The following is a 14,394-nucleotide window of genomic DNA, read 5'->3' as shown; positions in this document are numbered from 1 at the left end:
TAAATAAATAAAATCTTTAAAAAAAAAAAAAAGAAGGAAGCTCCTGCACCAACTAACAATGGTGTTTAGATTCAACCAAAAGGACTACTTTTTTGTGTGTATGGTATTATCCCTTTAGCTAAACATGCAGTCAACTAAACTAAAAAGCTTTTTCATAGCAAATACAGCTGAGCCTCCTCTCCTCTCATTCATGTGTCTGGCCTTAGGCAACTGAGTTTGGGATCTGACATGTGCCTAGACCCACTTCCATTCTACCCAGGCTCCTGGTCTTTCTTTCAACACCTCAAGTTTCTCATCTCCCTGTCTCCTCTTAATCACCACCTTGAAAAGAGTGGAAAAGAACCAGACAGACTCACAGCTCCCTGTCACACTTCAGGAGGTCATGTGGGGATATAGGCCACATCAGGCCCTGTCCTTATGGGTTTTCTTGCAAGGTCTCCCAACAGACAGCTGTTGAGTGCTCCTACGATTTTCTTCCCTCTGACTTGAAAGTGTCTCTTACCTCCTCAATCTGCAGTCCACCCTCTCAAAAGTCAGCTTGGTACACACGGATCCTACTGCAAAACTAGAGCACATCTTCCTTCTGCCCACACAGTACTTACTGAATCCTACTGACATACCTGTCTCCCACACTCCTCACTATACTGGGCATTTTCCAGACCAGAGACTGACACCTTATTGTTTTTCGTCTCCCAAATGCCTCGTGTGGAGCCTCTCACATACCGGGCAACATCAGAAGTCTGCAGAATAAAATGAATGCGGTCCACACTTCAATTCTTGCATTTTCTACCTATCCAAAGCCTCTCCTTATGAGAATTTATGCTTGTCATAGGTGCCAACATCTTCAGAGAACTTCAAATTACATTAACACCCCAGATCCTCAGAGCAGCTCTGAGATATGGGAATCACCATGACCCAGCTCAGATGGAGAAACTAAAGCTCAGAGGGTGACAACAGCCTAAAGCCACCCTGTGAGAAGTGGTAGGACCAGCATCTGGGCCTTCTGGGCCTTCCGGGCCTTCCCTCTGCAACCACACTGCTGGGCCTTAAGGGCCAATCGCCAAGGCTACAGCATGTGATTTTTCATGTGTCACCACCATGCACGCCAAAAGGCCAATCTACTGAATATGTACCATGTACTCGTACCAGAACAGCCTTGCCATCCCACTGCTATTTCTGATTTGCTGTCCCCAAGAGACTCCATTCCTGGAAGGTGCTCATCTCTCTTCATAAACCAGGACTATCTCAGCACCTGCTCTCCTTCCACACAACCCCTGGGGATGGGAAGTGCGAAAGCTGCCTGCTAGAGAAGGAAGACCCCGCTTCAGAAAAATGCCTTCCCTCACACCTCCAGGTGTAAGAACCCCTCCCCCCATCTTAGGCTGCCTCCCAAGGAAGTGGCTCATTAACATAGCCCATGTTCTTCCTGCCCAGGAGGTGTTCCTGGAATTATCTTGGCAGACACTACGATCCTACTGGGAATGCACTAGGAACCTTGGTATCTAGAGGAACCCTGTCGGCCATGATTAACCAAAGTGAAGAGGAAAGCTGATTCCAGAGTAACTCATCTCTACCAACTGGGTTTGCTTAAATCAGCACCTACCAGCTGCCACTTCCAAGACTGGAGTTCTTAGAAAATTGATCTTTCCAGATTTCCCACTGCGGGTACTAGAGCTTCACACGCTCACTCTGCTTCCCTTTACTCCCAAATGAGTGCGTAGACATGAGGTCCTTGGCAAGTTGAGGAGGGGCCTTGACCATCCCTGAGCCGCCCCCTTAGAGAAAAGACATAGGGCTGGCAAAGTCATGTGCTAGGTGATAAACAGGGAAGAAAAGATGTGTTAGGTTTCATAATGGCCCTGTTTTGTTTTTGTTTTTTTTTAAGATTTTATTTATTTGACAGAGATCACAAATAAGCAAAGATTGAGAGGAAGGGAAGCAGGCTCCCCGCTGAGCAGAGAGACCGATGCAGGGCTCAATCCCAGGACCCTGAGATCATGACCCGAGCCGAAGGCAGAGGCTTTAACCCACTGAGCCATCCAGGCGCCCCATGGCTCTGCTTCTAATAGCACTTTCATTTTTACATCGCAGACAGGATTTGGTGACTCTCACCCATAGTTGCATCAGTGGGGACAGAAGAGAGATTGCATCCTTACCCTGACCCTCACCAGCTGTGTTGCTGGGCTTGGCAGGTCGCAGGGGGTCTGAAACATTGATTCCTCCACCCCTGCTGAGGATGCCCACCCCCTCAGTAGCTGGTTCCACACCTCCACCTCCTCCTCAAAGAAGAGCTGTGCCCACCCCAAACTGGCTCACTCAGCCCCAGCAAGGAAGACTTGGATCCTGCATGCTCAGGTTCCCACCACCCTCCAGTGAAGCTTCTCTTCTCCCACCCGAGCCCCAGGGGCCCACTCTGTTCCTAGGCTCCTCTCCTCACAGTAATCCCCTCCATGAGCACTCAATCATGATCCCATCTCTCACACTGCAGGATGAACACTCTGTCCAGCTCCCCTCCAGCTACTGCCTGAGGACTCACTGCACCAGGCTTAAGCCTCTTACTCTGTGGATCTGCACAGACCACGCTGGCATCAGGCCCATTCTGCTACTGAAACAGTCTCCCTAAGGTCACCTTGGCCTTTTGTTGGCCAAACCCATGGTTGGTCTGAGCGCCAATTGTCCTCCTACCACTGCCGACTCCACCACCCTAACACCTCGTCCCCAACTCCCAAATGCTCCCATAGGTTCCTGGCCTCTGCAGCCACCCCGCCATCCACCCTCACCTTCACCCCTCCATCACCCACTCACCCCCAGACATAACCAGCACAAGCCCTCTTTACCAACAAACCTGCCCATAGAAAGGTACAGTAGAACCTGGGAGGGTCAAAGGTACAGTGACCTGAAAGATTAGCAGGTTGAATTAACACATCCCAGAGCATCCATCTCTCCTCACCTTAAATCTCCCAGGTCTGGGGCCAAGAACCCATATACCTCTGCAGTTCCTGTTTTCCAAGATTCCGGGAATAATCTAGTTGGCTTAGAATGACACAATCCTTCTTTAGATATGTTAAAATCCCAGATAGCTGAGCTCGGGTCAGACATCCATCCCTTTTTGGATCTGCATATCTCTGATCCCATCTCTGCTTTGTTAGTTTATAGCTGGCCACTTAGAAGTCTCCCTCATTGACATGCAGCTAGCACACTAATGTGCTGCTATTCTGGCTATCACCAATAAAGATCCTGTGACTGGCATGAGATCAAGTTAGTGATCTTTCCCCCTTCTAGCTCCCTTTCTCCCTCACCCCTGGCTGAGGCCCCTCCTTGAGTTCTCCTCAGAGGTCTCCTGAACTCCCTCCCACCTTACAAGCTGAAGCCCCATCCTGTACAGACATAACCAATGGGCATCCCCCCACCGGGGTTCCCTCCCATAAACTTATGATACTGGAGTTCTGATTATTCTTGATATTCTGTCAAATAATGATGTCAAATAATGTCAAAAATGCCAAATAATGTCAAATATTTTTGACAGAATGTCAAAAATAAGCTTACTGTCACATATATTTTTATTTCTAAGCAGAATGGTTTGGTTTTATTTTGTTTTGTTTTGTTTTGAGAGAGGAGCATACACGCAGAGGCAGAGGGAGAAGGAGCCTCCCGGATGAGCAAGGAGCCCAATGAAGGACTCGATCCCAGGACCCTGGGATCATGACCTGATACGAAGGCAGCTGCCCAACTGATTGAGTCACCCAGGAGCCCCCATTTTTAAACAGAATGTTAAAAAGCAATTAGAACTTTGCCTGATACCTACACAAACACTGGGCACTATTATGTCAATAAGTTGGTAAATGTTTCACTTGGTGGTTTCCAGCTGCCATGGGAAGAGATCCTACCATTTGCCAGATGCTTAGATGCTGCCTAGAGAATGAATCGATAATGCACATTATCTCCATAGGATGTGAGGTAGGGGGAGAGTTGCAGTAAATAGTTTTAGAGCAGCTGAATGTTTCATATATATATATTTTTTTAATGTAAAAACAAAGACATATAATGCAAAAAACTTAAATTCATCTTGGACAAAATTGAACTTTAGTCCTGACAGCACCACTTACTAGCCTTGTATTCTCTGGGACTCAGTTTCATCACCTGTACAATGGGCAAAAATGACAGTACTACTGCCTGCCTCTCCAGGGATGATCAGGATAACAGATTTCTAAAAGCCCTTTGTGAGCTATAAACTATTACTCAAATGGGCAAGAGAGTAGTTTTGGCGGGCAGCACTGATGTTTTATGCTAGACAAAAGAAAGAAAGAAAAACTGGGACTGCAAAGAATCCAGCAGTCCACTTTTGCCCTGACCCAGCTGGGTCACTCTGGACGTAAGATGTCTGCATTACTTCACAGGATTCCCTGGGAGTTAGAGGTAGAGGAAATGGTAGTTTCCAAAAGTCGAGAGGCTGGGGTGAGTCTTGAGGCAGTCAATAGCATTAACATTAACATCCTCACCTCCTCTCTGGCAATAATATCTGCCACAGAAAGATTCACTGACAAGGGAAAAAGAAATTCGTATCTACCCATAACATGAGCCAATGGCCATTCCCCCACACACCCTCATCCTCCTGGTCTGGCAGCTAAAGATGGCTCCGACTTGGACAACCTTGGGCTGGTCACCTCAGTTCCCTGTCCTCCCTCTCTCTCCATCTGTCAGCTGGGTACAATGAGAGAGCCCTTGCCACACGGTTACTGGATGAGCAGCAGCTGAGGTCATAGATTTGAAAGACACCAGTAAACATTTCACTGTTTACCAAGCTGTTTACCATGTTAATGATCAGCATTATTTACAGAAAGGACGTGAGATATATATGAAGGAAACCTAATGACAGTCCATTTCTCGCCCAACTAGGCAGAAGTTTCTTTTAAAAAAAAAAAAGTGGTTTGGTGAAGTCTTCGTGTAATTAATGGAGCCACATGGAGAGGGTATCCATCAGGGTCAAGAGCATAGCAACTTTGGGATTTTTAGGTTTAAAGCCTGCCTGCTGTAACCAGAGATGAAATTTACATAATCTTAGGCAATTTATTTAATCTTTGTGAGCCTCCAGTTTTTCCTCCATAAAAAGAATAACAATAACACTTACCTCACAGTGTTGTTATGTTGATTATTCAAGATAATGTGCTCAAAACAATTCATGCAATGACCAGCTCCTTGCAATGGTTAACAATGTCAGTCTCAGAAGGTAGATAGGCTAGAGAAAGGAAGACAGAAGGCAGTAGAATGTATTAACAGGTAAATAATTTATATTTTGCTCCGTACCACAGGTCATTCTTATCACACGAAATACACAAAAAGTGCATATATTGGCAAGAACTGGACCATGAAAGATGAGAATTGTATTGCTAATGATGCTGGAGGGTTGGGAAGGTGACTGCTTCTCCTTTCTCTCCTGTTACCATGTTGCTTGCACAGAGGATACAGACAAACAAGCCTTGCCCTGAAGGGTAGTAGCAGCAAGCTCTGAGGATGCCTTCAAGCAACAAGTCTTAGGCAGACAGAGACAGAAGTCTGCAACTTGCTGGAAGAGAGGTCAAAAAGGTATTGAAGTGACAGATTCCCACAGAATTTGAAACAAAACCCATATTCCTTCTTGGAGCCTAAAAGCACCTCCCAGAATATAGGAGGTTTGCAAGGTCCACTCGGCTTTCTCCCCACACTAGCATCCCCTCTAGCACTGGGCTAGCCCATCAGTCCCCCACACCCTGGGGATGGGGGTAGGTGGGGGAGGAGTCCCTTCACCCCAGCCAGATACATGATCTGGTCAATTGTTATCTCCTTCCTGGGACCAGCCCATATTATTCCATTTCATTATCCTTTTTCTTTCCTCTTCCTCCTAATACTCACACAATATCGAAAATTACCTCATTTGTTTACATGTTTATTATGTCTTTCTCTGGAAATCTAAACACCATAATATCAGGGCCCCTCTCTGTCTCACTTGGGCCACTAGATTTCTAGCAACCAAACACTGTCAAGGGACTCAAGCATTTAAGGAAAAAGGAACAAGGGATTACACGTCAATTGCTAAGGAGGAGAGGATTCGTAAGGGGGCAAATCAGCAGTGCCCCACCTCCCAGCTGACTGATTTGTGCATGCACACGTATTTGGGCAGAATTTCAGGCATTTTAGCCAAAGAGTGGATGGCAGCCAAGACCCAAGAATAGGTAGCAATTGGCACAAGAGACTCCTACCACAGCAGAAATCTTTAAATTTGACTTCAGCAACACCAGCATTCTGCATCTTTGGGAGCAACCTGCTGATTAGACATGGCCAATTCGATGTCTGGGCTTCAGCGCAGCCATGAATATAAGGCCAAATAGTCCATGTCCTTTACAGTAAAAAAAAAAAAAAAAAAAACAAAAAAAAGAAGACAAAATCTAGCTCTAGAGAAACAAACTCTTGGGAAAACGCACAGCTCACTTTGATTCAGCCCACATTTACCGGACCAGGTCCTACAGCAGGATGAACACGATTCAGAGCATGTCTCTCCTAGAACAGTACGACCCGAATAAGAAAAACACAAAGTTCAAAATTCTCCGGTAGCCCTGGAGGAGACACTCAGAAGCCCCTGCTAAAATAAAGGCAGGCGTTCTGTACCTGCAGAGGCACCAAGTTTGACTCACAGACAAATCCACAACAGAACAGTAGGTGAGACTCTCACCACCCCTCCCAGCTTCACCGCAAAGATGCCACATGCGCTCTGACATCCTCTTATCCTTTTCCCGGCTCTGCAAACAGGGGCAAGCCTGGGGCAGGCTGACAAACTGCTCTGTGAATTTGCAGAAAGCAGGACAAGATCTTGAGCTACTCAGTTCCTCAAGAACACAGTTCTTCTGACCCCAGCTTGGGCTGTTCTAGAGACTGCCTGGAAGCAGGTGAAGGCGGACCTCTGAGCTCCAGAAGAAGGTGATCTAGGGTCTCCTTTTAGCAGTGACTCTGCTCCAGAAAAGGCTGTACCTAAGAGTTTTGGAGCCTTTCATAATAATTAAAACGAAGAAGGAGAAGGGGAAGAAAGGGAAGATGGAGAAGGAAGAGGAGGAGGAGGAGAAAAGGAAGGAGAGGGAGGAAGGGGAGGAGAAGAAGTAGAAATGCCCCTTGCAGCTTACTATATTAGAAACGCGGCCGTTCGCACACCTGCAGTGCACTCTCATGCAGTGGCTTATGGAAATAGAGTTTTCAGGGTCCATGTTTGTGGCTTCAGTCCCGTACCACAAATCACCTTCCCCAGCAACTCCCTCTCCCCTCTCTGTGCCTCAGATCCCTCATCTTCAGTCTGAGGAACCCGATGACAACAGTCCCTTTCAAACAAGTAACAGAGATAGACCAACCAGTAAGTGAGTACTACTCCCTGCCTAACTGGCAATTTCCCATTGTTTGCCTGAGGACTGAACCCTGCTCCAGGGGAACAGAGGATTGGGCTCATGAATATATTCAAGGAGAACAAATCCAAAGTGAAAGAGAATGCACCCAGAAGGCCTGCACCATGACCCCTCCTCCTCACAGACAAGACTTTCCTGACTTTTAACATCCTACACTAGCCTTGCTTGTTTTTTGAACTCTGCCTAATTGGAATCACGGTATGAACTCTATGGACACAGTGACCTAGCAAAAGAGATGCTCAGTGCTGCATTTATTGTCCGGGATGACGTCAGCCAGAAAGCACTGCAAAAATAATAATATCATGATCATTGAGTGAAGTCCTGTTATGTATCAAACTCTGTGCTAAGCGATGGAAAAATATTTGAGTTCATTCCACAAGGTGTGTGTGATTCAAGGAGTAAGCATTATCCTCTTTCTTCAGGAAAGGAAACTGAGGCAACAAAGAAGTTGCGATAGGATATTTCAAGGTCACAGAACCTACGAACAGCCAAGGCAGAGTTGGAACCCTTATCTGTCTGCCTCCAGAGTCCTTTCCATTGCACACTTCTCCACAGCGGCTGAGTTCCTCTGCAACAAAGTGGCTGTGAAATAGCAGTTGGTTCCATGTCTGCCCAACCAGTAGGCATTGTACAAGTACTGACGTCCTCCCTTGCCTGGCTTTCACTCACACTTGGTAGAACTGAGTTGGTTTACATTTCTCAGGAAGCAAACAAACGACCCTGGAGAAGCCAGAAGATTCCAGAAGGCCTGAATTACATTGAGAGGTCTAATTTATGGGGACACTCTTACTGCACAAAATTTCTTCCAGAACATTTGGTCCTCTGGGAGTTCCCCAAACTGCCAACAATTAGACAGAAAATTCCATCTCCCTCTGCCTGGTTCCTTCACAGTATTCAGCATTTTCCCCATAACTTACCTATGAATCTATCTCCTTCTTGGACTCCTTTGGCAACTCTTTACTATCCAGAGAAATTTGAGATCTCTTGTTTTTGTTAACTGTAACTACATTTAATTAAATATTAAATTATTAAAAATTAAAATCTATTAAATATAACTACATTTCACAACTTCATTGATGAAGCTGCACTTAACCTATGGCATTGGTCAGTAACTTGTTCAGTGTACCCAAGAATAAAGAAGTTAAAAGGATCCATGGATCAATTTCCTTCATATTAGAGATTTCAGAGCTTTTATATTCAAAATCCAGATTACAACATACCTACTAAACTAGAGTTCCAAGGAAATTAGTCAAGCCTTAAATTAAACTTTAACCTTGTTTCAAATTAAAAATACAATTTACCACATTAGTTTCATATGTTTCTATTTCCTGGCCTCAAAAACACTAACTGCTCCTTGACTACAGTAGTTGAAATCCTACTTAGCACTCTGTAACTGACAAAACTTCCCCAGCCCCCAGGCAAGACTGAGTGATCCTTCTGCCCCCACAATGCTTTGTAAAGTTTTACAGGCTTGTTCCTCCATCCCTTACCAGGCCCCCAAAACCCTGAACTACCTCCAGGGCAGTATTGTATTCATTTATGTCCTGATACTTACCCCCAACTTGGGCAAGACAAACCTCCCTGCACACAGTAAGCCTTCAAAATTCATTGTTGCATTGAATTAATTTCTAAACAAGCTTTTTATTGAAGTATAATGTGCATATAAAAAGGGGCACAATCGTGTTTGCATGTTCACAAAGTGAAAGAGAATATATCCAGCACCCAAAAAGGCCTGCTCCATGATCCTTCCTCCCCAAATGATATGACTTTCCTGACTCCTAACACCATACATTAGCTTTGCTTGGTGTTGAAATTTGTATAAATGGAATCACATGAACTCTCTTGGTTTTGGCTTATTGTATTAAACACCATGCTGTTTTGTGTAGCACTGGTTCATTTGTTCACATTCACTACATAGCATTCCACTCTGTGCGGTTATTTATTTAACCATTCTACTGGTGACGGACATTTGGGTTCTTTCTAATTGGGAGCTCTTATGAACAGAGTCACAAGGAACATTCCTGGATACTTCTTTCTATTAAGTATTTACCTAAGAGTATAATTGTTCAGCTTAGTGGATACTGCCAGTTTTCATGGTGGTTCAACTGATGCAAAAATTTACATGAAAATGTGAAAGGCCAAAAAATATCCAAGACAATCTTGAACAAAGCTGGAGGTCTCACACTACTATTATAAAACCGCAGTAATTAAGACAGCGTAGTTTGAACACAAATAGACTAATGGACTGAAAGAGAGAATTCAGAAACAGATTCATAAATATAGGTTACTTGATGTATGAAATAGGTGACACTGCAGTGCAGAGGGGAAAGAATGATGTTTTCAAAAAAATGGTGCCAGATCAATTGGATAAACACATGAAAAAATAATTTAACCACACATTAAAATCAACTCCAGATGGATTATAGATCTAAATGTTAAAAGCAACAATAAGCCTTCATTAAAAAAAGAAAAAAGAAGAAGAAGAAGAAGAAAGAAAGAAAGAAAGACAAACACAAAACAGTAGGACTTGGGGTAGGCAAAAATTTCTTATACACAGGACATAAAAAGCATTAATCATAGGGGCGCCTGGGTGGCTCAATGGGTTAAAGCCTCTGCCTTCGGCTCCAGTCATGATCCCAGGGTCCTGGGATCGAGCCCCACATCGGGCTCTCTGCTCAGCAGGGAGCCTGCTTCCTCCTCTCTCTCTCTCTCTGCCTGCCTCTCTGCCTGCTTGTGATCTCTGTCTGTCAAATAAATAAAATCTTAAAAAAAAAAAAAAAGCATTAATCATAAAGGAAAAATGTGATAAATTAACTACTTTTTCTAGTCTTTTCCTTTTTTTTAAAATTTTAAATTAAACTGCTTTGAAAATAAGAACTTCTCATTAGAAGACACCATTAAAAAGTTGAAAACACAGAGCACAAATTGAGTAAAGGTATTTGCAACAATATATCGAACAAAGGAATTGTAAACAAAATGTATATAGAACTACCCATCAATTACAGAAGGACAGATAATCCAATAGAAAAAAAAAAAATGTGCTGAAGAAGGAGGAAGAGGAGGAGGAGAAACACACACACACACACCCCATATATATATATGGTATGTGTATGTGTGTGTCTGTGTATATATACATATATGTGTGTGTACACACACACACACACACACACACACACACACACACATATATCCAAAGGGCCAATAAACATGAAAAGGTGCCTAAGAAAAGCAAATTAAAACTACCAAGGATGCTCCAGAGAATGGCTAAAATGGAAAAGTCAGGTAACAATGCTGACAAGAAGGGGGAGTCATTAGCTCCCATACACCGCTGCTGGTTGTAAATATTCATCTGCCCACTGAATTTTGTTTACCAGGATCCGTTCCAATTTTTCTCTCTCCCCAGCTCCCAGGGGAATGCGCTGGCGTTGGGGAGGAGGGGTGGCTGGGCGGCCTCCACAACTGTTAACACCAAGTCCCTGCAAACCTGTTCTTTCTCTTCTCTCCCATCAATTCACTGTGGCATCAAGCACCCCCTGAGCCTTAGAGTAGCCCCCGCCCCTTATCCACAAAGGATACGTTCCAAGACCCTCAGGAGATGCCTGAGACCCCGGATGGTACTGAACCCTCCATAAGGTTTTCCCTACAGGTACACACCTATGAAAGGTGAATGCGTAAATAAGGCTCAGCAAGAGACGGATGACAATAATAAGGTAGAATAATAAGGTAGAGGGGCGCCTGGGTGGCTCAGTGGGTTAAGCCGCTGCCTTCGGCTCAGGTCCTGATCCCAGGGTCCTGGGATGGAGTCCCGCATCAGGCTCTCTGCTCAGCGGGGAGCCTGCTTCCCTTCCTCTCTCTCTGCCTGCCTCTCTGCCTATTTGTGATCTCTCTCTGTCAAATAAATAAATAAAATCTTAAAAAAAAAAAAGAAGAAGAAGAAGAAGAAGGTAGAATGCCCGTAACAATACTGTAGTGAAGATCATGGGAGTGTGACGTGTGTGTGTGTGTGTGTGTGTGTGTGTGTGTGTGTGTGTGTCTCTCTCTCTCAAGCTATCTTACCGTGTTGTACTCACCCTACTTCTTGTGATAAGGTGAAGCAATAAGATGCCCCTGTGGTGAGACAAGGGAAGAGGATGACGCTGGCGTAGTGACGTCAGATCGTCGGAGGCTCCTATCCCCCATCTGCTGATTCGTCGGAAGGAGGGCTTCCGCTTCCGCTTCCAGACCAGGGATGATGTGGGCCCGGAAACTGCGGGAAGCGAAACTGCAGATAGAAAGGGAAGACTATATTTTCTGCTTGGGAGAAATAAGGAACAGGATTGGGATTAAGATCCGTTTCTGACCGGGTTGCGCTCACAAGGTCCTGGAGGAACAAACAGGCGCACACTCTAAACAACACGTGATCCTTATCCCATCCAAAGACCCTAACTTTTTAACTATTCCTCCGTATGTTCCCAAAATAAAATCCTAGAATTCGAAGTCATACTCTTTTTTATATCTCTACAGGTTCTGGTTGCAAAGTTGCCAACCTCCCTGGAAGGTTGGACCCACCACATATACTTCCACCAGAGGTGTATATACTGTTCTGTTTATCAACTTGGCTGCTAAATAAAAAATAGTATCTTGTTTCACTAACCTCTTTGAACTCCAGTGAAACTACATTTTTAAAATGCATTTGTTAGTGATTTTTATCTCATTTTCCTTTTTTTTTTTTTAAGATTTTATTTATTTATTTGACAGACAGAGATCACAAGTAGGCAGACAGGCGGGGGGGGGGGGGGGGGGGAAGCAGGCTCCCTGCTGAGCAGAGAGCCCCATGTGGGGCTCGATCCGAGGACCCTGGGATCATGACCTGAGCTGAAAGCAGAGGCTTTAACCCACTGAGCCACCCAGGCACCCTTATCTCACTTTCTAATTGGCAGTTCACACATTTTCTCCACTTTCCCATGAGATTTTTCTTTTTTTTTTTCTTTTAAAGATTTTATTTATTTATCAGAGAGAGAGAGAGGGAGAGCGAGCGAGCACAGGCAGACAAAATGGCAGGCAGAGGCAGAGGGAGAAGCAGGCTCCCCGCTGAGCAAGGAGCCCAACGTGGGACTCAATCCCAGGACGTTGGGATCATGACCTGAACTGAAGGCAGCTGCTTAACCAACTGAGCTACCCAGGTGTCCCTCCATGAGATTTTTCTTATAATTTTAAAAGAACGCTCTGGGTGGTGTAGCAAGGTTATTAGCTTTTCAGTTGGTATGTGCATTGCAAATATTTTCTTGAATATTTTTCCCCTTTTATTTTATTTGTGATGGGTTTTCCCCTACATATATGAGTTTTAAATGTTTATATAGTAAAATCTGTCCATCTGTTGTAAGTTCTGTATTTTTTTTGTAAGTTCTGTATTTTTACAAGATACTTTGAAAAGCTCAATAACGTTGAATTATCAAGACGGTTATATGTATTTTTTCCTAATATGGTTTCATTTGTTATCTTTATATATTCACATTGCTTTGGGGTTTATTCTACATGATGTGTGAGATAGCTCCAGTGGAGTGTGGGCTGTGTGTGTGTGTGTGTAAACTTTATTCTGAATGCTAGCCAGTTGTTCCAGCATCATTAACTGAAGAATGTGCACTTCCCTACCCAATTGTGCATGTTCCAATGATGCAATTGAATAATAAAAATTGGTATCAAAAATATCTCCCTGGCCTGGAAGGACAGATTGACCTGGGGTGGCCAGGGTGGGGCTGTGGACCAGGTTCAGTTGTTGCAACAGTGTAGGAGAAAGGGTGAGTGCCTAAATTACAACAGGCTCATGAAGAGGTGAGGAGGGAAGACTGATAGCCATTCTCATCCCCCTCTGCTCCCCATATCCCTCACCTGGCTCCCTTCCCTACCTGTAAACTTCATCTACCATCAAAGGAAGGAATAAAGCCTGGGCGCTAATCTTGGAGAATCTGGAATCAGATTACTGCATTTAAATCCTGACTTTACCACTCACATTAGTCTTAAGATCTCAAGCAAGTGTTTTGGTATTTCTGGTGCTCGGTTTTCCACCTGCATAGTGGAGATAACAGGAACACTGATTGCCAGGCCCATCAAGAAGGATGTAAGGAGCTAATTCCTGTGAGGCTCATATCCTACTGCCTGGCACAGGCTAATCTCTACTGGTCCGTAATGTTAACAGTTTATTTTAAAAGAAATTGTGATCATCTCTTTTTTCAATGGAACAAAACTTCAGTCCTACCTTTGGATGGGTTTGGAGGTCTGAGCATGAAACAGAGCAGTGACAGGAGCAAGTGGAAGTAGCAAGATGGTAGAAAGGATTCCAAGTCCAATGGTTGAAAGCATTGGTCTAGAAAATGCTTTCTTTGGGAGGTTTCTATTCTTTAAGATATACTTACATAACAAAGCCTAAGAACTAAGGACTACCATAAGTAAAATAACTTAGTATATTAATTAATGATGGGCTATATTCCCTCCCCCCATCCTATTTTTAAACATAACCATTTATCTATGTAAAGCTTCAGTCAGAAGGGGAGCCACAGGTATCTTTCTTCTCATATTTTTTAGAGAATAAGATAATAGCTACAGTTGATTGATGCCATCTAAGGTACAGTAGTAAGCCCTTTAAAAACTATCTCACATAATACGCCCTCTATAATAACTCTGAGCTTATTACCATCTGCAGTATACAGACCAGGAAAGGGAGTTTCCTAGAAATGAGGAAGTAATCTGCATGTAGCCACCATTACCAAGGACAAAGATTCAATCCCAGTGACTCCAACACCCAAGGCTCTAAAAGCCAACAAGGAACACATGACTGTTAAGATGGAATTTTGGAGAGTAGGAAGTCCAGCTTGACAGATGGGAGAAATTCCTTTCTGAAGGATTTAGTGCCTTCTATTTATATATAAACTGGTCAAGTCTGGAAGGACTTTGGAAGTCATTTAATTCAGTTTCCTCCTTGCACAGATAGAGA

At 44.0% G+C, this 14,394-nt stretch overlaps 1 long non-coding RNA gene across 1 annotated transcript in view; it reads right to left on the bottom strand.

The window, feature by feature from the left end:
* The window catches only part of LOC309847097, a 238,451-nt gene extending 226,841 nt beyond the window's left edge, over nt 1-11,610 (bottom strand). The window contains exons 1-2 of the long non-coding RNA XR_014302303.1: nt 11,495-11,610; nt 5,129-5,236 (exon numbers count right to left, since the gene is read on the bottom strand). This is a non-coding gene — a long non-coding RNA (uncharacterized lncRNA). The remainder of the gene's footprint in view (nt 1-5,128; nt 5,237-11,494) is intronic.
* Nucleotides 11,611-14,394: the final 2,784 nt, after the last annotated feature.

Source organism: Mustela nivalis (genome assembly GCF_964662115.1).
Source record: "Mustela nivalis genome assembly, chromosome: 13".
Taxonomy (NCBI): Eukaryota; Metazoa; Chordata; class Mammalia; order Carnivora; family Mustelidae; genus Mustela; species Mustela nivalis.
Note: the sequence above shows the minus strand (reverse complement) of the source record. Positions and strands in the feature narration are given on the sequence as shown.